Source organism: Macaca mulatta, chromosome 14, assembly GCF_049350105.2.
Source record: "Macaca mulatta isolate MMU2019108-1 chromosome 14, T2T-MMU8v2.0, whole genome shotgun sequence".
Taxonomy (NCBI): Eukaryota; Metazoa; Chordata; class Mammalia; order Primates; family Cercopithecidae; genus Macaca; species Macaca mulatta.
Window position 1 is genome coordinate 40,446,153 of NC_133419.1, and position 23,455 is coordinate 40,469,607.

Genomic DNA, 23,455 nt, shown 5'->3' on the forward strand with positions numbered 1-23,455 from the left:
TATTGGAAGTTCTGGCCAGGGCAATTAGAGTAAGTCAAATTGTCTCTGCAGATGACGACTGTATATTTAGAAAACCCCATTGTCTCAGTCCAAAATGTCCTTAAGCTGATAAGCAACTTCAGCAAAGTCTACGGATAAAAAAATCAATGTGCAAAAATCACAAGTGTTTCTATATACCATTAATAGACAGATAGCCAAATCATGAGTGAACTCCCATTCACATTTGCTACAAAGAGATTAAAATACCTAGGAATACAACTTACAAGGTATGTGAAGAACCTCTTTCAGGAGAACTACAAACCACTGCTCAAGGAAATAAGAGAAGGCACAAACAAATGGAAGAATATTCCATGCTCATGGATAGGAAGAATCAATATTGTGACAATGGACATATGGCCCACAATAATTTATAGATTCAAGGCTATCTCCATCAAGCCACCATTGAATTTCTTCACAGAATTAGAAAAAACTACTTTAAATTTCATATGGAATGAAAAAAGAGCCCATATCGCCAAGACAATCCTAAGAAAAAAGAACAAAGCTGGAGGCATCATGTTACCTGACTTCTAACTATACTACAAGGCTACAGTAACCAAAACAGCATGGTACAGTAACCAAAACAGATATATACACCAATGGAACAGAACAGGGCCTCAGAAATAACTCTAAAAATCTACAATCATCAGATCTTTGACAAACCTGACAAACACAAGCAATGGGGAATGGATTCTCTATTTAATGAATGGTGCTGGAAAAACTGCCTAGTCACACGCAGAAAACTGAAACTGGACCCCTTCCTTACACCTTATACAAAAATTAACTGGAAATGGAATAAACACTTAAACGTAAGACCTAAAACCATAAAACTCCTCCTAGAAAACCTAGGCAATACCATTCAGGACATAGGCATGGGCAACGACTTCATGAATTAAACACTAAAAGCAATGGCAGCAAAAGCCAACATTGACAAATGGGATCTAATTAAACTAAAGAGCTTCTGCACAGCAAAAGACCCTATCATCAAAGTGTACAGGCAACTTACAGAATGGGAGGAAAATTTTGCAATCTATCTAACAAAGGGCTAATATCCAGAATCTACGAAGAACTAAAACAAATTTACAAGAAAAAAACAAACAACCCTATCAAAAAGTGGGCAAAGGATATAAACAGACACTTTTCAAAACAAGACACTAATGCAGTCAATAAACATATGAAAAAAAGCTCAGCATCACTGGTCATTAGAGAAATGCAAATGAAAACCGCAATGAGATACCATCTTACATCGTCAGTTAAAATGATGATCATTAAAAAGTCAGGAAACAACAGATGCTGGAGAGGATAAGGAGAAATAGGATCACTTTTACACTGTTGATGGGAGTGTAAATTACATCAAACATTGTGGAAGACAGTGTGGTAATTCCTCAAGGATCTAGAACAAGAAATACCATTTTACCCAGCATCCCATTACTGGGTATATACCCAAAGGATTATAAATCATTCTACTATAAAGACGCATGCACATGTATGTTTATTGCAGCATTGCTCACAATAGCAAAGACTTGGAACCAACCCAAATGCCCATGAATGATAGACTGTATAAAGAAAATGTAGCACATATACACCATGGAATACTATAAATACATAAATAATATAAATACTATAAATACACAAATACATAAAAGGACAAGTTCATGTCCTCTGCAGGGACATGGATGAAGCTGGAAACCATTATTCTCAGCAAACTAACACAGGAATAGAAAACCAAACACCACATGTTTTCACTCATAAGTGAGAGTTGAACAATGAGAACGACACATGGACACAGGGAGGGGAACATCACACACCAGGGCCTGTTGAGAGCTGGAGGACTAGGGGAGGGATAGCATTAGGAGAAATACCTAATGTATTTGACAGGTTGATGGGTGCAGCAAACCACAATGGCAGGTGTATATATATGTAACAAAGCTGCACGTCTGCACATATATACCAGAACTTAAATATAATAAAATAGATATATCAAAGGAGTATCCTGTCACAGAAACAAATTTTTAATAATATTTTTAAATAAAAATAAAAAAACTAAGTAGCCAAAAAAGAAGTGTGGTGAGAATTGGCATCATTTTCTTGTTCAGGTTCGTAGAGAGATGGCTTTACACCTTCCCCATTTAGGTTATGGGTTTTGCTGTAGGTTTGTCATAATACGTTTTGGTAACACATACTTCTAAAATCAAATGCCCCTGTTTTGTTTTGTTTTTTATCTTTGGGAGCATTCTAACTAATAACTCTGTTTCTTTAATGGCTCAGTTAAATAATTGTATTATTTAGTCAGTTTTGGTAATTATATGAATATATATATATGTTTGTATAAGTTGTAAGATATATTATCATACAGTTTTTTCACAGTATTCTCTTGTTTTATATTTTAAATAGATTTCGACATTTGTACTTACATCCTCTTTTTCATTTATAATATTACTTATTTTAGTCATTTTTCTTTTGTTCAATAGATTCAGAATATACTTTATTAAGCTTTTAAATTTATTGATGCTTATTTTCCTTGCTTTCTGTTTCAACAATTTATTTTTTTCTCTATTACTTCTTTGCTTGGGTTTAATTTGCTTTTCTTTCCTTTTGAATTCAGATCCTTGGATCATTAATACTTTAGCTGTTCTTTTTCATATAAGAATGTAAAGTCACTTTTCCACTGAATTGTCATTTTAAGTACATTATATATAATAAGACTTACATATAATCTTAAAGTAGTATTTTCATTACAGTTAAGTTTAGGTAATTAAAATTTTTATTATTATTTCTTCCTTGACCAAAGAGTTATTTAGAAGTATTTGCTTCTAAACCACAAGAAAAAGAAATATTATTGATTTCTAGCTTAAGGGTCAGAGAACATTGTCAGCAGGCTATCAGTTTTATTTTGTAGTTTAAAAGAGGATGTATTGTATAATTGTTGAGTTCAGAAGTCAACATTTGCTTACTGAATTAACCTTGTTGGTTGTGTAATTATATAGTGTACAATGGTAAAGATTTTTTTCGCTGACTGACCTATTAAATACTTAGGTTCACATGATGCTTCTCAAGCTCCAATAGCTGTTCTGCTTCATAAATCTCAAAACTATCTTATTAATTCATGTATGTTTAGAACTATTACATCATCTTGGGAGGCAATATATTTAATTTACTATATAAATTATTTAATAAATTATATATTATGTATTATATAACATATTCTTTATAATATAGAACATATTTAAATTATGAACTAATAATATAAATATAATTGAAAGTTTTTATATTAAATAATGCTCCACTGTGTTAATAATAATTTTTGTCTTAAATATTATTTTGTCTAATATTAATACATTACCATGACTTTTAAAAATAAGTGTCAGTATATCTTCAATTCATATTTTTACTTTCAATATTTTTGCATATTTATGTATTTTTGTTTTCAAATTGAACTAAAAATACCTTAGATAATTAAAATGGATGTTTTGTTCTCTTTACACTCATTGTGATGTATGTGAGTTTTCTCATACTATGCTAATTTTTAAACTGAACTAACAATACCTTAGATAATTAAAATGGATGTTTTGGTCTATTTACACTCATTGTGATGTATGTGAGTTTTCTCATACTATGCTAATATTTATATGCTACAAAATCTTATGGGAGACATTTTTATTATTATTATTATAACATTTGTTGTAATCCAGAGACACTGTGGAGGCAGAAAAAAATGTCTTATTTGTCCCTTTGCTCGCTGTCAGTCTATATACTTGCACCATGTGTACAGATCGTTTTGGCAGGGAGTTAAATTTAGCAACTCTAACTTGCTAGGGCCCAAGGCCAAGAATATCTATGTGCCAGTTAATCTTGTGTGTGGCATTTTCTCCTAGGATATACTTGACTTTAAGTTCACTTAACAATTTTATTTCAATTATTTCTTTGCCCTTTGGAATTGATTTTCTTTTTTGAGAAATTGGAAAGCATTTAAAGCTATATGTGTATAATTTCTGAAAATTTAAATGTATTGAGAAAATTTTATTGCATATATAACTTGTCACTCAGCAAGAAGTAGAATTCTACCACTACCACTTTACCTTTCTTTGAATTCTTCTTACCTACCATACCTGCTCCATATAAAGATCCTTACCACCTGCCCTAGTTTGGGCTGGTATAACAAAAATACCATAGACTAGGTGGCGTAAGCAACAAACATTTATTTCTCACTGTTCTGGAGGCTGAAAAGTCCAAGATCAGAGTTCTTACAGATCACTGTCTAGAAAGGGCCCTTCTTTTTGCTCGTAGGCAGCCACCTTCTAGCTCTATCCTCACATGGCAGAGAAAGGAAAAGGGCTTTTTAGCCTCTTTTTCTTCTTATTAGGGCACTAATTCCACCATGGAAGCTTCACCCTCACTACTCCAACTAGACCTAATTACCTCCCAAAGGCCTCACCTCCTAATACCATCCCATTGGACATTAGGGTTTTAACATATGAATTTTGGGGGACAGAAACATGTAGTCTATAACATCACCCCAAAGTTATTTCATTACTGCATACTACATGGTTAACAATGAGAACATACAATGGCATATTAAATTAAATGATTAATTCTAAATAAGTAATCCATACACTTCTATTTATTTCAACAATCATATTCAGGTTATATAACGTCTCTTATAAAGTTGGAGAAATGTTGAGCCTTTTTGCTAGCATTGCACATTTTAGATGGTAAATTTGTGGCTCTTCTTAGAAAGAATGATGCTGATAACTCAATGCATTAAAATAACATAAAATGAGCCTTGACCTAAGTATCTAGTGCCCTAAATATGGAGACATACTTTGTGTATTGTCATTTATGTAATACTTTGGTAACCTTGGAAAGTTACTTAACGCTATCGGCTTAACTTTACCCATTTGAATCACTTGTGGATCTTAAAAAATAATTCTAAAGCCCCTATCTCCAGATATTGCAATTCATTTTTTCAGTAGAGTTATGGATCAGAATCTCTATGGGAGAGTGCTGAGTATACATATATGTACAAGTTTCACAAATTATTCTTTTGTCAGCAAGACTTAAAACTACAGACTTAAGAAACTTATGTAGTGCTTTCCCATCTACAAAAGAGGACCATAAGCATGGTATATGAAGATTTATTTCCAGTCCTTGCAGATGTTTTATAATATGAACAAAGATCAGAATAAGAGATTATCTGATGTCAAAGAACCATCTGGAACCTGTCAAATGTTTCCTTTATAAGGCTATGCCTTTTTCTAGTGTATTTCTGTTGCAGAACCTGCTGACATTAGTCTTAAACTAGGATAAATGTTACTATATTTTAAGCCTAAGAGTGGGAGGTGTAGACATAAGAAGAAAGGGTTGAGGAGAATAAGAAAGGAAGGTATTAATTGAGTTTAAAATAATCAGTAAGCACACAGTCTACAGCCCCTGAGCTCTTAGCACTTGATGCTTAAAAATAAGATTGCCATTTAAATACAGAGAATTTGTCCCCACACAAGGTGCTCTTAAATAAAATTTAAAAACTTTTGTATTCTTTACCAATTAATTGGTATTATTAAAGGGGAGCAGCAAACCACTTTTCCTCTTCATGGCAAAATATGACCAGGGCTGGATGCCATGATATGTGAGCCAATAATCAATACAGAAATGTTAGGGTATTACTTATGTGCAGGAATATTCTAATTGCATTACCAGACTGCATATCAGTATCAAGAGTGAGAGTTAAGCCTTATTTCCACTTATATTCTGACTCACTATCATTTTGATTAGTTCCTGTGGATTATGAAAGACCAGATAAGAATAAACTGAGACAGCTATAACTTCACTTTGACAAATGCACCCCGAGAGTGTTCTGTATCTTAACTATTTTGCTATTTTCATGGTTTTCTATATTCTTCGAAAGGAAATGTGTTTTAACAGTAAGATGCCCATGAGCAGATAAGTCATCAGGCTTTCTTTAGGAACATTTGCAATGATCATTTAGCAGTGACAAAGGATTCCATAAAAATAAAAGGCTAGGGATTTTTCTCCTCATCAATATTGAATTGTATTAAAGTACTAAATTCAGTAGCACATGCAATTTTGGATAATATGTGATAAATTGACTTGATTATATTTAGCACTATTTTTATGCTTTCTCAGTCATTACAATCTAGAAGTTTTAACCTCTACACAAAATAGATTGTTTTCTAACAAAAATGATTTTAAAAAAAAGAACAAAGAGATTTAACCATTGACATGGACCTAGTTCTAAAACTAGAACACTATCAGTGAAATCAGATTAATGATTGAAAACCAGACTTGCAATAAAGGAGACTTTTCCATGGGTAGGAAAATACACATATGGGGTTCCTAGAGTATTATTTCTAGACTAATTGGGGTCAACTTTTTAAAAAATTATATGAAACAATATGTACAAAACGTGAAAAACTATTACAGAGAGAATGCAGATATTGTAATTTTGGGGAAAATGCTCATGAGTATACAACCTACAACTTTATTTCCTCATATATAAATTTGAATTTATAATTATAACAATCTCATATGGCTGTTATTAGAATAAAATGCCAAGTATAAAGTTCCTGGAATGTAAATGCTAACAGTTAGTGGCAGCAACAGTGATAAGGTTGTGAAAGGAAAGTGGTTCTTAACTTGGGAATGAAACGTGAGCTTCATGGAGTATTCAAAATCCATGAATTAAGACTTCAAAATGCCTGAGTATGTATAAAATCCATTTTTTTCCATATATAGTATTTTTCAACGAGAGAGTCCAAATCTTTCATCATGCTCAAAGTGCCAGTGGTCCCAAAATATTAAAAATTCCTTGATATGCTATCTCATGATACTATATGAATGCCGTTGAAAATAGAAAATAAATACATACTTAAACTGTTTAATATCATAACTTGGAGAAAATCTTTTTTAAAAACATCTGAAGGCCAAATAAAGCTTAAAATTATTAGAGACAGAAATGAACTGAAATGCTCTTAGATTGTTCCCTAAGGACAATAGTCAAATGCTATGTTATTACTCCCACAGTGTACAATATGTGAGGTTTTAGCAAGAAAAACATTGATAATCAATATATGCAGAGAGAAAAGTGCAATGTAAAGAACGCTGTGTTTAGAGTCAGACAAACTTTTCTGTTTCCCAGCTAATCTATAATCATCAACAAGTGACTTATTTGAGTCTAAGTGTATCTTTAGAAAACAAAGTTAAGATAAACTGAGACACATCTCCTTCACAAGGTTGTTAAGTATACAAAAAGAGAACATATGTGAATATTTTATTAAAAGACTAGATGCAGTAAAATAGGAATTATTGCTATGACTATTAATGGCAAAATATACCCATGTATTTACAGTAAAGCCAGTAGTGTGTAATATTTCCTTGATTTGTGGGTATCAGATAAATGTAATTTTATCTTGGCTGTACTACATATCAGCAATGTGATCCTGGGAAAATTACTTAGACTTTCTTCTAGGCCTTAGTTGGACCACATATTAAATGAGAAAAATAGTAACATACAACAAATAGAGTTGTAGAATACGAAGGGCTAACAACAATGCCTGATATATATACACATGTTTAATACATATTAACTGTTATTAGATTGTCCTAATACAGAACCATCATGCGACCATATGTGAAATATAATTTGTTTATCTGGGAGAAGTCAGGTTTCTACTCACAAGAGTATTGTGAAGATCCAACTCAGTCACAGTGATAACTAGAAAGTACAATACTAAGATGGGGGATAGTAAAGGGAATTATAGTATATTAAGCATGTAGAACCACAAATTCCAAAATGATTCCACACGCTAAATCTTTTAGCCTTAAAACAACGCCAAATATATACATATATATCCATTTTACAGAGAAGGACATCATAATGATGACAAGTGAAACAACTTTATCAATCTAAATCTTCATAAGTCTGTCTTTCTGTCCTCAAAGCCGATTCTATCCAATGTGAAAGAAAACACTGCATGTTTTCCACGTCGATTGTTTTTCCTGAATTAGATATTACTTTTCCACAAGTCATTTTAAAAATGCAGAACAGTTGTCATTCTGATACATTTTATCTCTAGCCATAATTACTATCTCATAAAATTTAGTGTTTTCTGGATTCTGAATCCCTTTAGTTAAAGATTCCACCATTCAGAAGCTTCTTCAGGGCTCAATCAGTGAAAAAAAAAAAAAAAAAAAAAAATGAAGGTTCATGTTGGGTTCTATCTGTTCAGAGGCTTTAGACAACACCCTATTCATCTTGAGTAACTACCTCTTGTCCAAGTAAACCTTCAAATCTGTTTTGTGTTCTTAGACATCAATCTCTTATTTAACGTCGTTTAACAAGTCCATGAATTGGAGTTTTATATGTTTATTCCTGTAAAAGGAAAGTACAAAAAATATTGAATAGGACATATAAATTACCACATATCTTCTAATATATGTCAGAAATGACAGAGAAAAGGGTAAAAGGGTAGGACACAGAGGAAATTACATGGGATGAACATTGAAGGACATAAATTCTACTGACCATTCTTGAACAGTTCCAAGGTTGTCAATAGCTCGTGTTTTTGTTGTTTTTGTTATTACTGACTGAGACTTTAAAGGGTGAGGAAAATTAACAAGTAGAATTAAAAGAAATTTTTATTTTTCTTGAGCCACTTGAGATTTGTTAACATGCTAATGAGGATCTCCTCAACTTTAATACTTTGATTTTATTGAAAGCATCAAAATCAAGAAATCAACACTGATACAGTGCTACCAGCTAAACTTGGACTCTATTCAACTTTTCATGTGTCTCAATAATGTTTATTATTGTTAAATGTTCCAGACTAGAGCTATATTTTGCTTTTGGTTGTCAAGATTCTTTAGTCTCCCTCAGTCATTCTAAGCCCTTGTGTGTGTGTGGTTTTCATAACCTTGATATTTTTGAAGATTCCAAATCAGTTCATTTGTATAGTATCTCTTATCTTTGGCTGCTGTGATGTATCTTCCTGATAAGGTTCAAGTTATGCAACTTTGAGATAAATACCAGAGAGATCATTCTGTGTTTTTCTCACCGTATGTTATCAAATGGCACATGATTTTTATCTATCCCCTTATTGGTTGTTATAAACTAAATGTGTCTCCTCCAATATTCATATGCTGAATTAGTATAACCAGCTTCAACCTCCTTTATTTCTACCAAGTGTGATATATTTCCATTTCTCTAGTTGGAAAATCAGGATTTTTTTTTTAAATAACTACATTTTCAATGTGTTTAATATTCCTTTAAATCCCATTTGGGATAAGCAAATTTTAAAGACTTGATAATTATTGATAATATTAAAAACAGTGATGACTTAATGAGTACTTGCTCTGTTCTTGAAAAAGAGCTAGACTCTTGCAATGAATTTTTTATCTATGAATTTTTCTCACTTGCTCAAATCAGATATTGTTGCTGTCATTGCTATCACTATCATTACTGTGCATGTGCTAATGAGAAAATTCAGGTCAAGAGATTTATGCATGATCATTATAGCCCAAACTTTGAAAGTGAAACAGTCAGAATTTCTTCTCACTTTGACTCCATAGTCTATGCTATTAACCACTGAAATACTGGGTACCATACAGCATCTGCATTTCCATCAGGAAATCAGTATGACTTGATTAAATTTGTTTATCTTCCTTCAGAATTTTGCAGCAAAATTTTTTTACGAGTAGTTTCTTGATAACTCATGAAAATCCTTGACAAACACAAAATGGTACGATTTATGATAGCTTAAAAGAAATAAACATCAACAAATTAAACATTACTTTGGCAGTTCAATATGTAGAAATATTATAAGAATATACATTCTATATTGAGGAATTAAGGAGACTGAGATTGCTAATATCAAATTTCTTAATAATTACAACATTTCTCATCCCCTTCTATGCCAAGAATACAATATGAAATGAAATAGGCATCAGGAAACTTGAAATTTCATCTAGCTCTGTCTATTTTTGTCTCTTACATTAAACAAGCCATTTTTTCCTCTAATCCTTGATTATCTTATCTGTAATCTGAAATATTTGAAATAGATTATGAGAGTATACTGTAGCTTTAAAAATCCAACTTTTCTGTAGGTTGCCTGTTCATTCTGATGCTAGTTTCTTTTGCTGTGCAGAAGCTCTTTAGTTTAATTAGATCCCATTTGTCAATTTTGGCTTTGTTACAATTTCTTTTGGTGTTTTAGTCATAAATTCTTTGCCCATGCCTACGTCCTGAATGGTATTGCCAAGGTTTTCATCTAGGGTTTTTATGGTTTGGGGCTTTTCATTAAGTCTTTAATCTATCTTGAATTAGTTTTTGTATAAGGTATAAGGAAAGGGTCCAGTTTCTGTATTCTGCATATGGCTGGCTAGTTTTCTCAGCACCATTTATTAAACAAGGAATTCTTTACTCATTCCTTGTTTTTGTCAGGTTTGTGGAAGATCAGATGGTTATAAATGTGTGGCGTTATTTCTGAAGTCTCTGTTCTCTGTTCTATTCCATTGGTCTATATATCTGTTTTGGAACCAGTATCATGCTGTTTTAGTTACTGTAGCCCTGTAGTATAGAGTGAACAAGCAACCTACAGAATGGGAGAAAATTTTTGCAATCTGACCATCTGACAGGTGTCTAATATCCAGAATCTACAAGGAACTTAAACAAATTTGTAAGAAAAAAAAACAAACAACCCCGTCAAAAAGTGGGCAAAGGATCTGAACAGACACTTCTCAAAAGAAGACATTTGTGCGGCCAACAAACATATGACAAAAAGTTCATCATCACTGGTCATTAGAGAAATGCAAATCAAAACCACAGTGAGATACCATCTCACGCCAGTCAGAATGGCAATTATGAAAGTCAGAAAACAGTAGATGCTGGCAAGGCTGTAGAGAAATAGGAATGCTTTTGCACTGTTGGTGTGAGTGCAAATTAGTTCAACCATTGTGGGAGACAGTGTGGCAATTTCTCAAGGATCTATAACCAGAAATACCATTTGACCCAGCAATCCCATTGCTGGGTATATTCCTAAAGGATTATAAATCATTCTACTATAAAGACACACGCACATGTGTGTGTCTTTTTGTCTTATTGTAGCACTATAGCAAAGACTTCAAACCAACCCAAATGCATATCAGTGATAGACTGGATAAAGAAAATGTGGCACATATACACCATGGAATACTATGCAGCCATAAAAAAGAATGAGATCATGTCCTTTGCAGGGACGTGGATGGAGCTGGAAACCATCATTCTCAGCAAACACAGGAACAGAAAACCAAGCATTGCATATTCTCACTCATAAGTGGGAATTGAACAATGAGAACACACCTACACAGGGAAGGCAACAACACACCCCTGGGCCTGTTGGGGGGTGAGGGGCAAGGGGAGGGAGAGCATTAGGACAAATACCTAATGCATGCCGTGCTTCGAACCTTGATGACAGGTTGATGGGTGCAGCAAACCACATGGCACATGTATACCTATGTAACAAACCTGCACATTCTACACATGTGTACCGGAACTTAAAGAAAAAAAAATACCATATAGAAAAATACAAAAAAAAAAAAAAAAAAAATCCAACTTTCAATAAAATGTAACAGTTTAGTAATTATAAAAGAGGTGGCTCTCTTAAGAATTATAAATGTGCATTATTAATGCAAATAATGAGCTTTCCTTCTTTATTGGATAATAAGCCAGACATTCTCCTATGTTTCTCACCACAAGGAAATGCTGAGGTAGAACACAATAGCTGTCTCCAACTTCCTGAGTTTGGGGAAGGAAGTGAGATGGGTCAGTTTATACCTAAATTTAACCTTTTCCTCTGAATACATTAAATGCTTACATGAGGAGGAGGCAATAAGCTTGCAGGTTTTCCTATTTGTCTGCACAATGGAATCAAGTGTGTGTGTGTGTGTGTGTGTGTGTGTGTGTGTGCGTGGTGGTGGGGGTGGGGGACATGATGTGTGTAAAAGCTGTGGGTGTCTGAGCTCCACTACACTGAAATTCTGATTCAATTAATCTGAGTGGAGCTCAAGAATGAGCATTTTTAAATAAAATTTGACCTGATAATTCTGATTGACAGCCAAGGTTGAGAACCTCTGGGTTACAGCTAAAGATCTCTCCTTGGGTATGTCTAACTTGTAATCCTGACTAAGAGTCTCAGCCTGAGGGGAATTCTTACAATGTTGCAAAGCCCCAAGAGAGAAAATGCACACATATTTTTCTCAACAAACAATAACACTTATGAGAAACCAATTTATTTCTCAGCAAAATTAATAGTGGTGATGTTCTGATTTTAGCAATCCCAATGGTTTTTTTGAATGTTATCTTTCAGAGTTCTACCATTACTGAGTGTTTCCCAGTTCTCCAATTTGAAAAATTGTTACAGAGATAGAAATCGGTTTACAGCAGAGTTCAGTTATTACCATTCTAGACGGTATGTCTTTTATTACTTTTCTATTTTAAGTAACTATAATTTGTTTCAAAGTATTCTATGCCATTGCATGCATTCCTCTATTGCTGACTATGGTTGTAAATACAAAATCAAAGTAGATTTTGACAGAATCTCATTTAGGAAACCCCTTCATCAACTGCTTAATTTTACATCATTTTAAAGTCAGGGAAGCCCAAAGAGGTTGGTTGATTAGTCCAAAAGTACCCACAAAGTTTGTCAGACTAAACATGGAATTGAAATCCAGACCTCTGGCCTCCAAGTTATGTAATAAATCATGCTCATTATACAGGGGATTAAAGTAGAAAGTATCCATTTTATCTATCCATCCATTTATTTATTATTTATTTATAATAAAAATATGAAGTAAAACATATATTCCATTAAATGTTGTTTTCCTTCAGCTCTGACATTAATGTTATTGTGAATATTTAAAAACTTCTCTTAGAAATTACAGTAAGGCATTTGCAAAGACACAAAAGTATTCTAATTTTTTTTTATTTCTAACTACATTTATACATATATATATACACACACACATAATTTTGTTAAAGTATGTCTGAAACTTTAGTTACTAAGGATACTAGTGATTTTTGCATGATTTGTAATTTTTGCATATTTTCTAAGTTTTATTTCATAGTTTCAGAATGACAAAAGAATGGATCATTAACAATATATTATAGAAAACTACATTCTGGTATTAATAATATATTTTATATTTATAAAGCAACTTTTTTGAAATAAAATACACCCACTTGGAAAAATAAAACCTGTTATATTTATAATAATATCTATTTTATTACCTTAAAACCATATCAGTCCCCTGTAAGCAGGCAAGACTATTATTTTATTTTATTTCTTTCTTGCTCGATGATCAGGGCTGTTACAGAAGATAATGTAATCATTTAATAAATATAGGCCAAGTCAAGTGATAACATTAAAATTTTTCAGTATGAAATCTCTTCTCATATTTTGTTCTATTCATTTTTCAAGGTCCATTTTCTCAATAATGGATTTCATTATTTTACAGATAGATTTGATTTCTCTTTTCTTCCATTATAGCAAGTACCCCGCTTTATTATATACAATTCTATAGAAGTAAAAGTTTGGGGGGATAGATACTTTCATATTTTACTCTTGAATTCATTTATTAATTCTACACATATTTATTTTGTATCTAATATGAATCTGCCACTATTCTAGATACTAGAGATATATCAATAAGTATATTGACATGGTCCTCATGAAGACTATCTTCCACTGGAGATCTCTTGGTCTCTTCCTTGAATCCTAGAGATCAGCATCACAAAACACACACACATTTGTATGAGAGATTTATTTATTACAAATAGTCCTTTAGCAGACAGGAAAAAAAAGAAAACAGAAATTGTCCCTTTTACTTTGACCTTTCCAAGATTTTAAAAGATTTTCTCTTCTCACTACTGCTGGTGTGCTTTGCTTTCCTTGTTTAAAAGATGATATTTTAAGTCTACATAAATTAAACACTTTCTGATATTCATTAAATGGCATGCTACAACGTTCATAGCAATCAAGTTTGTGTTTGACTCCTATTCTTAAGCTCTTCATTATATGTAATTTTAAGAGACAGTTAGTAACTGTAAGTTTCTAGAATAGTGAAGATCATTCATAATATATTTCATACATTTTCTTTTCTTTTCTTTCTTTTCTAAAGATTATTTGTACTATATTGCCTGTGCCTTCTTTCAAAGCTTCTTTAAAAGCATCTCATTCTGATTTTCTAAAGAGAGCTTCTGCTTCCAAAATGTTAATGTAAGACCCTAATCTTTTTCAAGAAGAAGGCCTACAGCAGTGACTACATACTGATTACATGAGTTGCCTGTATCTCTCTGTAAAACTTCCCTGGACAAAGTGTATGGTTGACTATCTCTACTCTTTGACGTAAAGAGCTCAAATCATGAGCTACACATTGTGCTCCAATGGAACAAGAGATATGAACAAGACATTGTTCTTGAAAAGTTTCTACTGCTAGAGATGATACATAAACAAGGTCAATGTAATACGATAACTGCTAGATAGTCAGCTGTTTGTGTTTTTCATTTGAGAGATGGTACAACTTAATCGTTAGGAACACTCATCTGGAAGCAGAACTCTTGAGTTTGACTCTTAGTCTTGCTTCTTACAAACAGCAAGATTCTAAAAAATCACTAAATTCTACTTTTTCATCTCTAAAATTGGGGTAATAATACTACCTATTTTATAGATTTATTGTATTAAGTAATTTAATATATCTAAATATCTCATATTAATATCTGACATTTAATAAGCTTTCTATTCATATTAGCTATTGCCATTCATTAAGCATTTTGTGTGTGTCTTTTGTGTGTCACTCATGGTGCCACATTTTGGAGACAGACCAGTGAGGCCTAGTTGGCTTCTGGCCTTCAGGTAAGTTGGCATTATAAGCAAATAAACAGCTGCTTACAACCTGATAGGGCATATTGTATATGAGGAGAATTATATAGATAATAAAGATATAAAAGAAGGAAACTTAGCTGAAAAATGGGGAGGTAAGTTGGCTACCAGGAAATTTTTGAGAAAGAAGTGACAACTGATATGTGACCTGAAGGATGAACCAAAGTGCTTTAAATGTGAAATATAACTCGAAAGTTTATGTGATGGTAGTTTCAATACAGATACTAGTTCTGGTAGTTTAGATAGTAATTTAGAAACTAAAGCGATTATGAAGGCTTTAAGTGTTTTTTTTTTCTCTGACAAAATTTGTATTTCAATTATTTAAGTAGTGTCAATAATCCTTGACAAACAAGATTTTCTTCCCTTGTGTTTAGGTTTGTAACTATTTCACTAAGTCTTTAAATCTACTTCGCATTAAACATCATTGTTACCCTATCTTTCATGGATGGAGCAACACAGATAGCAGGGAATACTATGAGTAAAAATACTTAAAAGTAGATACAAGTTTCTTTTATCCACAATCATGTTTTGCAAGAAGGCATTGTCAGCTGTTAACCCTGGACTTATCAAATCACAGTCACTTAGAAATCAGGAAATAATCTTTTCAAAGTCAACTTCCCAGTCAAGTAACACACATACTTTATAGAACCTCACAACATACTCAAGTTTCTCTCTGGAAAATTTAAAAAAGACATCAATTTAACATTTTCCTTCCATTTTATTTGTGCAATTTATCAACAATTTACCTTGATAGATACACATTTATTCCAGCACCCTTATCACAGCAATGCAGCAATGGCTATAGCCAATTAATGTTAAGATGTATACATGCGTATATACATATATAATCATATATATTTCTCCCACAATCTTTGAGCACTTGTTACATATCACTACAAGATGAGCAATTTCAAAATACTAACTTCTGAAAGTAAAGTTCTATGTGTGTTTGCAGAAAGCTGTGCTTCATCTTCTGTGTGTGTGTGTGTGTGTGTGTGTGTGTGTGTGCACGCACACTTTCCTACTCTGGAGTTTTTCATTTACTTCTCTTCTGACTTCATTTTGTAATGATCCCTGCCCATACCCAAAACTCTTTATTTTTGGCTAAGGTCTTGTTAAGCATTCTCTCTTCCCTTCATCTGTCTTACTTCAGTCCCTTCTCTCCTTTGGCATTCCTTCATTTCTTTTTTGTTTGTCCTCTGAAGCAGGTTATTCAGGCATATCTGCCTCCTCCTGTTTATTTTTTCAGAGGGAATAAAATAGTTGGCAGCAGAACTGTTCTTCTCTCAGCAGTTGGCTAGTTTTTCCTGAAGGAAACTAACAGAGTTTCATCATGCCAATGCCTCCATTTGAAAAAGGCACAGGAGGACATTTCAACGTCCTTGTCCTCTCTCTGTGATTTAAAGCTGGAACCCAGGGTCACTCCCTGGTCTCTCTCTTACCTGCAGAGATCTCAGAGTTCCATGTCTCTCCTACTTGTGGCTCTTTGGAAATCCTAAGTTAAAACTGCACACAGCCAACTAAGAAGAAACTAAAAGCAAATTGACTTTTCTTTGTGGCCCTCTTGACTTTGATGCCTGTCCACATTTTTTCCAGCCCAGCTTGAAGGTCTCTGAGAAGCTGCCACTCCTCCACTGCCAGCTTACAGAATATAAGACTGGGCCAGCACTGAGACATCACAGTTTCGAAATTTTGCCTTGTCATTCACCCAGGTTATGACATATCATTCAGAAGTTGATTAAAAAAAAGAATCCACTGAGCAATACGGGTAATATTAGTAGATATGTTTTTTTGTGTTTTTTGTTTTTTTTTTTTTCTGCCACAGGGGTAGTAGCTGTGCAACGAATTTGTAGTGCAGGAGATCAATAACTGGGATATCTGTGATTTTTTTTCAATCACTAACTCAGAATTTTATTATACTTTTTAATTCTAAATATCTTTGCATAGGAATTTTTGCATGTTCAATGGGTAGTAAATATAGTGAATTTTTACAAATGCAATTTAAAATAGGTTTAAACTATCTAAAGTGGGCTCTAAGTTGCTTCTGTCTTTGAACATTAATGAAATCAGTCATTTCAGTAATATTTATGTGTTAAGACCCAAATACCCTATCACTGTGAGAGATTAAAAGGAAATGTGATCTCATAGAAAAGCCAAAGTGAAAAAGTCAGTATTAAATTCTGGCCTTTTGGTAAGTTTTATCCTTCGACGTCTTCAAAATAAGTCACCAGAATATCCCTCACTTACCCATCTTCCATTGTTTTTTCTATATTTTCCTTCTTTAATTCTTTTTTCTTCGTGTGTGTGTGTGTGTGTGTGTGTGTGTGTGTCTCCTAAAGTTTGTGGAGCTGGGATAAAACCTGTAAGTTGCAGATCTACAGCCAACTCTAAATATTATTCAGCTTGGTCAAGTCTAATGCATGTATCTCTGTGGAAATTTTCTGTTGTCTAGAGTGACATTCATTTCCATCCCTCTCTGGTTGTGCCTTATGATCATGGGTTATCCACAATGAATCCTGGGCTTCTAAAGACAGTCACTAAGAGTTGTTCATAGGCCAGTACTCTCAAACATTAATATGCTTAAGAACCACTGGAATGTTTTCATAAATGCAGAGCCCCAGGTCTCATCCTCAGAGATTACTGATTCAAAGACAGAGTTGACGATATGACCTCAAGCCCTTGCCTGGTCGACTCTCCACCTACCTCTTCAGCCTCAACTTCCATCATGTCCCCACTTCCCTTCTATTTTAGTCATATTGTCCTGCTATAATTCTTTTCACTTAAAATGTTCCCTCAGGTTTCAAGACCTTTGAATGTGCTGTTCCTTAAGAATAGCATGGTATGTTATTATTTAGTTAACATCTGATTTCACTGCAAGATTGCAGTGACCTTTCAGGTAGAAATTTTGCCCTCCTCATTGTGTCATCAGTGTTCAATAAATGTTGGTAATAAATTAATAATAAAAAAGAATATTGCTTAAGATTCCTTAGTAATCTTTTTGTAGTTTATCTACAAATAAGACTTTGAAAAGATATTATAAGTTATCTTGTGCCTGAAGAAAGAAGAAATATGCCTTGTTCCTAGGGATAATCCCTGAATTCTGACCCACTCTGGTTTGACAAGTAACTGTAACTCCTAGCAAAGTTACACTCATTGGTAATAAATGCTACAAATCCAAGGTCCCTCAACTGAATATGCCATACTGCATAGATTTAAAATTGGCCATTCAATCTTATACATAATTGGTTGTAGAAAGTAACAAAACCCATACTATGTATTTCTTTTGCATAGCTGTGTCCTTATTGGAGATTTTTATCTGTCTTATTTTTTTTATTGAAAACCCAATGCCATTAAAATTTTAATGTGAAGGATTCTATGAGATGTTGATTGTTTGTTTGTTTGTTTGTTTGTTTTTACGTCTGGATGTTTTTAATCAATCTGTGTTGCATATTATGAACTCCTCATTTAAACACCAGCATGAGAAATCTTGGTGGCCTAGGACTGAGAATACTGCAGCTTTCTTTAGTTCTACTTTAAATCAGGCTGTATTATTTTGCCTTTAATTTTAAAATAAACAAGGTAAACTTCTCAGAAAAGATTTTTCATTTACCGCCTTAGAATACTTTTTACTGTTCAATTATTTAAGAGTTGGGTCTATTCACTGCAGTATATCTTCAGTGAAACTCTAGAGCTTTCCATTTGTGGGCAGGGAAGTGTTTAGAGTGAATTCAAAACCGTGAATACTGCAGTGGCAAATTGGTTTGTCTTGCTTTATTATTTAAGTTGCTGCTGATATACCAGTCATCTGGTGAGGGTGCTGTTAACACTGTTTTGGAAGGGCAGTGAAATTAGGGGGAAGAAAAGAAGTTTAATACTCTCTAAGAAGAAGAGCTTTCTAGTGTTCTGTGAATTTACAACTCTGAGGAAGGTCTGACATAGTGTGTGTCTTCTGTATGACATTTGATAGAATAGAAGTAGGATAATCTCCCAATTCACCGATGGTCAATTTGGTTTCATTTTCTTTTAAGCCATCCCTGAGTCTCAGAGGCACAACTACCATATCACAGTCAAGATCTATAAGACAATAATTACAGAGTGTCAGTTTAGTAACACAAGCAAGATGTAATGAAAGATCCAAAAGTCCTAAACTGTTCCCTAAAATTAACTTCTTCATAATTTTTAAAAATTCACTTTACTAATAGTGGAGTTGCAAACTTGCAAACTATTTTTCTAATCAATAAGGAAAATGGAATCTATTCGAAAATATGTAGCAGTCTTCCAAAATATCGATCCCATCCAAGAGGGAGAAAAATCAGGAAATAAGGGAATCTTGCGGGATTTCTGTGAAATAAGTAAATAAAAAAACTATCATATTTTAAACTTCATGAGCATGGAAAAAGTCAAAAAGTCCTCACCCAAGACAAATTTATAGTTTTTCTTAAATATTCTGCTTATTTTTTGAACTAGATAAAAGTCTACTTTCTTTCACCTTGAGACTCTACTTACTTTATCCGAAATAGTTTTGACTAATGTTATTTCAAGACCAAGAACATTGTCAAGTCTAGCGTGTTTATAAAAAGATCATTGTGTACAAAGACACTGAAGACCAAAGTAAATGCAGTTTTCTGAGGGAGCAAGTGGGGAAAGCAGGAGGAGAGAGGATCAGAAGATGGGAAAATGGGGAAGGGAGGAAAATGGAATAGAAAGTGATTGGGCTTTCAATTTGGGAGAGTTGATATTGATATTGGGATAATCTTGGGAAAGCAATATTGTAACAATACAAGTTTTCTTACTAAATTGTTACCTTTAATGGAGTAAGAATATACAGTTTCTCACACTCTTTTTAACAGACAGTTCATAGAAACATAATTTTTTTAAAAACTGAGTATTTACATTAGAATTTAATACATTGAAACACTAGATGTCACCTTAGACTAAATATCTTGGATAAAATTAATAAACATAAACATTCTGCCTTGAAGTGGGTGTGTGTATACACATTTGTATGCACAAATGTAGATTTGCATATATGTTTGTGTTTATATTTTCCAAGCATCAGATCTAACATTGTTTCACTAGATAAAACTCATGTGAAATATAGAGCCTATAGTTTCATTAACAGATGGTTAATATATAGTAAGCAAAAATTCTATTTGGCATAAAAATATAAAACAGATTGTAATTTATTTTGTCAAAATTTTAGTTAATTTTGATAGTGATGTATTGTTCAATAACACGCTACCATGCATGAACACAAAATGAGATTTTTGAAAGCACACAACTCATGCATTAAAATATCAGAAAAAGCATATTTTTAATTTCTAAGAAATGGATGATTATGTAAAATAAATATTTGTAGGGCTTTATTAGGGGAATTTGTAATTTATTCACTTTTTTAATATTATAAGACTTTAGATTTGGAAGCAAATTCTACAACCATGTAAACAAGTTCACATAATGAAACTAAGGTCCGTATACTTTTGTGACTTACTTCTTAGCTCACTGTTTATTAAGACAGAATAAGAACCATAACTAATATCTTCCTAGTTGTCTTGATGGTTCCTTCTCAAATATTACATATTTTCCCTAAGAAAAGTACCTCCAAGTTCTTCCTATCACAGTAAATGGTACCACTCATTTTTTTTTTTTTTTTTTTTTGAGACAGAGTTTCGCTCTTGTTGCCGAGGCTGCAGTGCAATGGCATGATCTGGGCTCACCGCAACCTCCATCTCCCGGGTTCAAGCAGTTCTCCTGCCTCAGCCTCCCTAGTAGCTGGGATTACAGACATGTGCCACCATGCCCAGCTATTTTTTTTTTTTTTTTTTGTATTTTTAGTAGAGATAGGGTTTCTCCATGTTGGTCAGGCTGGTCTCGAACTCCTGACCTCAGGTGATCCGCCCACCTTGGCCTCCCAAAGTGCTGGGATTACAGGCGTGATCCACCGCACCCGGCCCAGGTACCATTCATTTTCTAAGCCTACAAACTTAGTGAAAATCGTTAATTTATTTTATATATCCCTTCAATATCTGCATTATAACTATGGATTCGATCTCAATAATATTGCCAGTTTTCTTCATCTTCACTATGGCTGACATAGCCTAAGGCACAGTCTTTCTCACCTGGAATATTGCTGAAGTTAACAACTTGGACCTATTGCTTCCCCTACTGCCCCTCCATAATCCATTCTTCACAAATGAAGTGAATCATTTTGTTAATGTAAATCTGATTATAGTACAGGCCTCCTTACAATTCTTGAATACATTATATTACACTCAATATAAGGCAAAATTTCTTTCTATGACCTCCAAGGCCTTCTATGGCCTAAATCTTTTTTTTTTTTCTCTGAATTAATTTATTTCCTATTCCCTTTTTGTCCACTACTCTCCAATCACAAAGACATTCCTAAAACACACCAAGACTTGAAACCTCAGTGCCTTTGGACTTGCTTTTAATTCTTCCTGAAACTCTCATGCCACAAATTTCAATATGTTTACCTACTTTTCATTATTTGGGATTCAGCTAAAATGTTGCTGCATTTTAGAGAAACCTGCTACAACCACTGGTCCCACTGACTATTGTGTATCACATAACCTTACTGTATTAACCTCATTGCATTTATCAACACCTGAAATTCCTGTTATAATATAAGCCCCATGAGAACAGAGACATTGTCTGGCTAGTTCTTCATTGTATTTCCAGCTCCATAATAGTGCCTGATACATACTGGAAATACATACAAATATTTGCTGAATATGTGAATGATTATTACTACATTCGTGCAACAAACGAGTAATGTTTAATTTCAAGTTTTCTTCACTTATAGAAAAAATGAAGAAAATGAATTTTGTGGTATAAATTTTAAAGCTTGCATATAGGCAAACAATAATTACAAATGTCATATTAACCACCATTAGTGCTACTGAAAACATCATTCACCTAAATATAGGAATTTATTTTTTAAAACATATTACAGAATTATATCTCAAAATGAATGAAAAGCATACTACCCTAGATGGAAATCCAAACACTAGGTAAACAAGTCAGGGAGGCAGAAATGCTGAGACCCTGGACCAAAAAGGTCATCCACAAATAAACGTCATTAAGGAAGAGAAGGCAGCACTGGATTCCTGCAATTTAAGACCCTAAAAGAACAATAACCATCACAAAGAATGGGGAAATGTGTAAATGACATTCTTATAAAACAAAGTAAAAGCTAACACTCTTAAGTAAAATGAATGTCATTTAAAGAAGGTCTTTCACCTAATGTTCACACACAATGAACACACATCCACACCCACACGCCAGTGATGAGAATACGTCACAAAAGGATATATGCAAAATATGCAAAGCGGGAAATCTAAGAGAGTGGTTCACCTACTTATGGGATATCTGGTGCTCAGAAGGCTAAAAGTAGCAACGAAAGGATCCATTCAGCTCAGGATGGAAGAGAAAATGACAGTCAGTGATAAATATTAGCAGATCACAGAAATGAAAAATAGAATAAAAAAGACTATCATTTGACTTTAGACTTCTATAGTAGGGGAAATAATCTTTCAGTAGAGAAATATTATCCACTGAAGATTCACTCTATGCTACACTGCACAAGGCATCTGTACAATGCTTTTACATTTAATTCTCATGACAGTTTCATAAAGAACATATGCTAACCCAATTATTCAAAGGCCAAAAGAAAACCCTGCATAATATTAAGTAAACTGTCAAAAGTAACACAACGAAATCACCACTATACCAGGTTATGAACAGAAGTTTAGTTTTACTACAGAATTCATATTCTATTTTGCTATTATTAATATATCAAAAGCTTTTCTATATATATATTAATATTTCTGGCATATAATGTCATCATTTTAAATATGTATCATCTAGTGAAAAAGGTTTGGAAGGACTGCAGTTTACTATACCTTTTTATACCTCATCTACAGTTCCCATCATTTTCTTAACTGTTTTTCATTTACATATTCAAAGTATCTGAAAATATGTTCTTTTTTTTAAACCTTTCATCATGTTTTTTAAACTGTGCAAGAAGAAAGTCTGCACTGAAAGTACTTTTACCCCCAAGGAGGCCAGTAACTGATAGAAGACAGAAATCAGCTATTTCCACATAAAAACTACTCAAAGTTATGTTTACTAACATGAATCTTACTTAACAGCATGAGGCAAGATCTAGGGTCAAGATGGGTTAGAGAATAATGTGATAAGAAGGTAATGTACAAGCTCACTATCAGCTGAAGCTATAATGAAGTGGGTAAAATAGTTAACAGATATATATCTTAAATTAATAAGGTGTTAATGTTTAGAACTCAAAATGCTATTGACTAACTGATTTGAAGATAGCATCTGGAGAACTGAATGTACTTACTCCTTTATACATGCATCCATTCATTCTACAGGTAGTAATTGTATATGCACTGTGTTCCAGGCACTAGTCTAAAGTTGAGGAATGTGTATATTTGTGGGTACCACATATC

At 33.3% G+C, this 23,455-nt stretch overlaps 1 protein-coding gene across 2 annotated transcripts in view; it reads right to left on the reverse strand.

Moving 5' to 3' along the window:
* Positions 1-23,455, reverse strand: part of LUZP2 (leucine zipper protein 2) — a 577,754-nt gene that overhangs the window by 218,818 nt on the left and 335,481 nt on the right. The window lies entirely within an intron of this gene.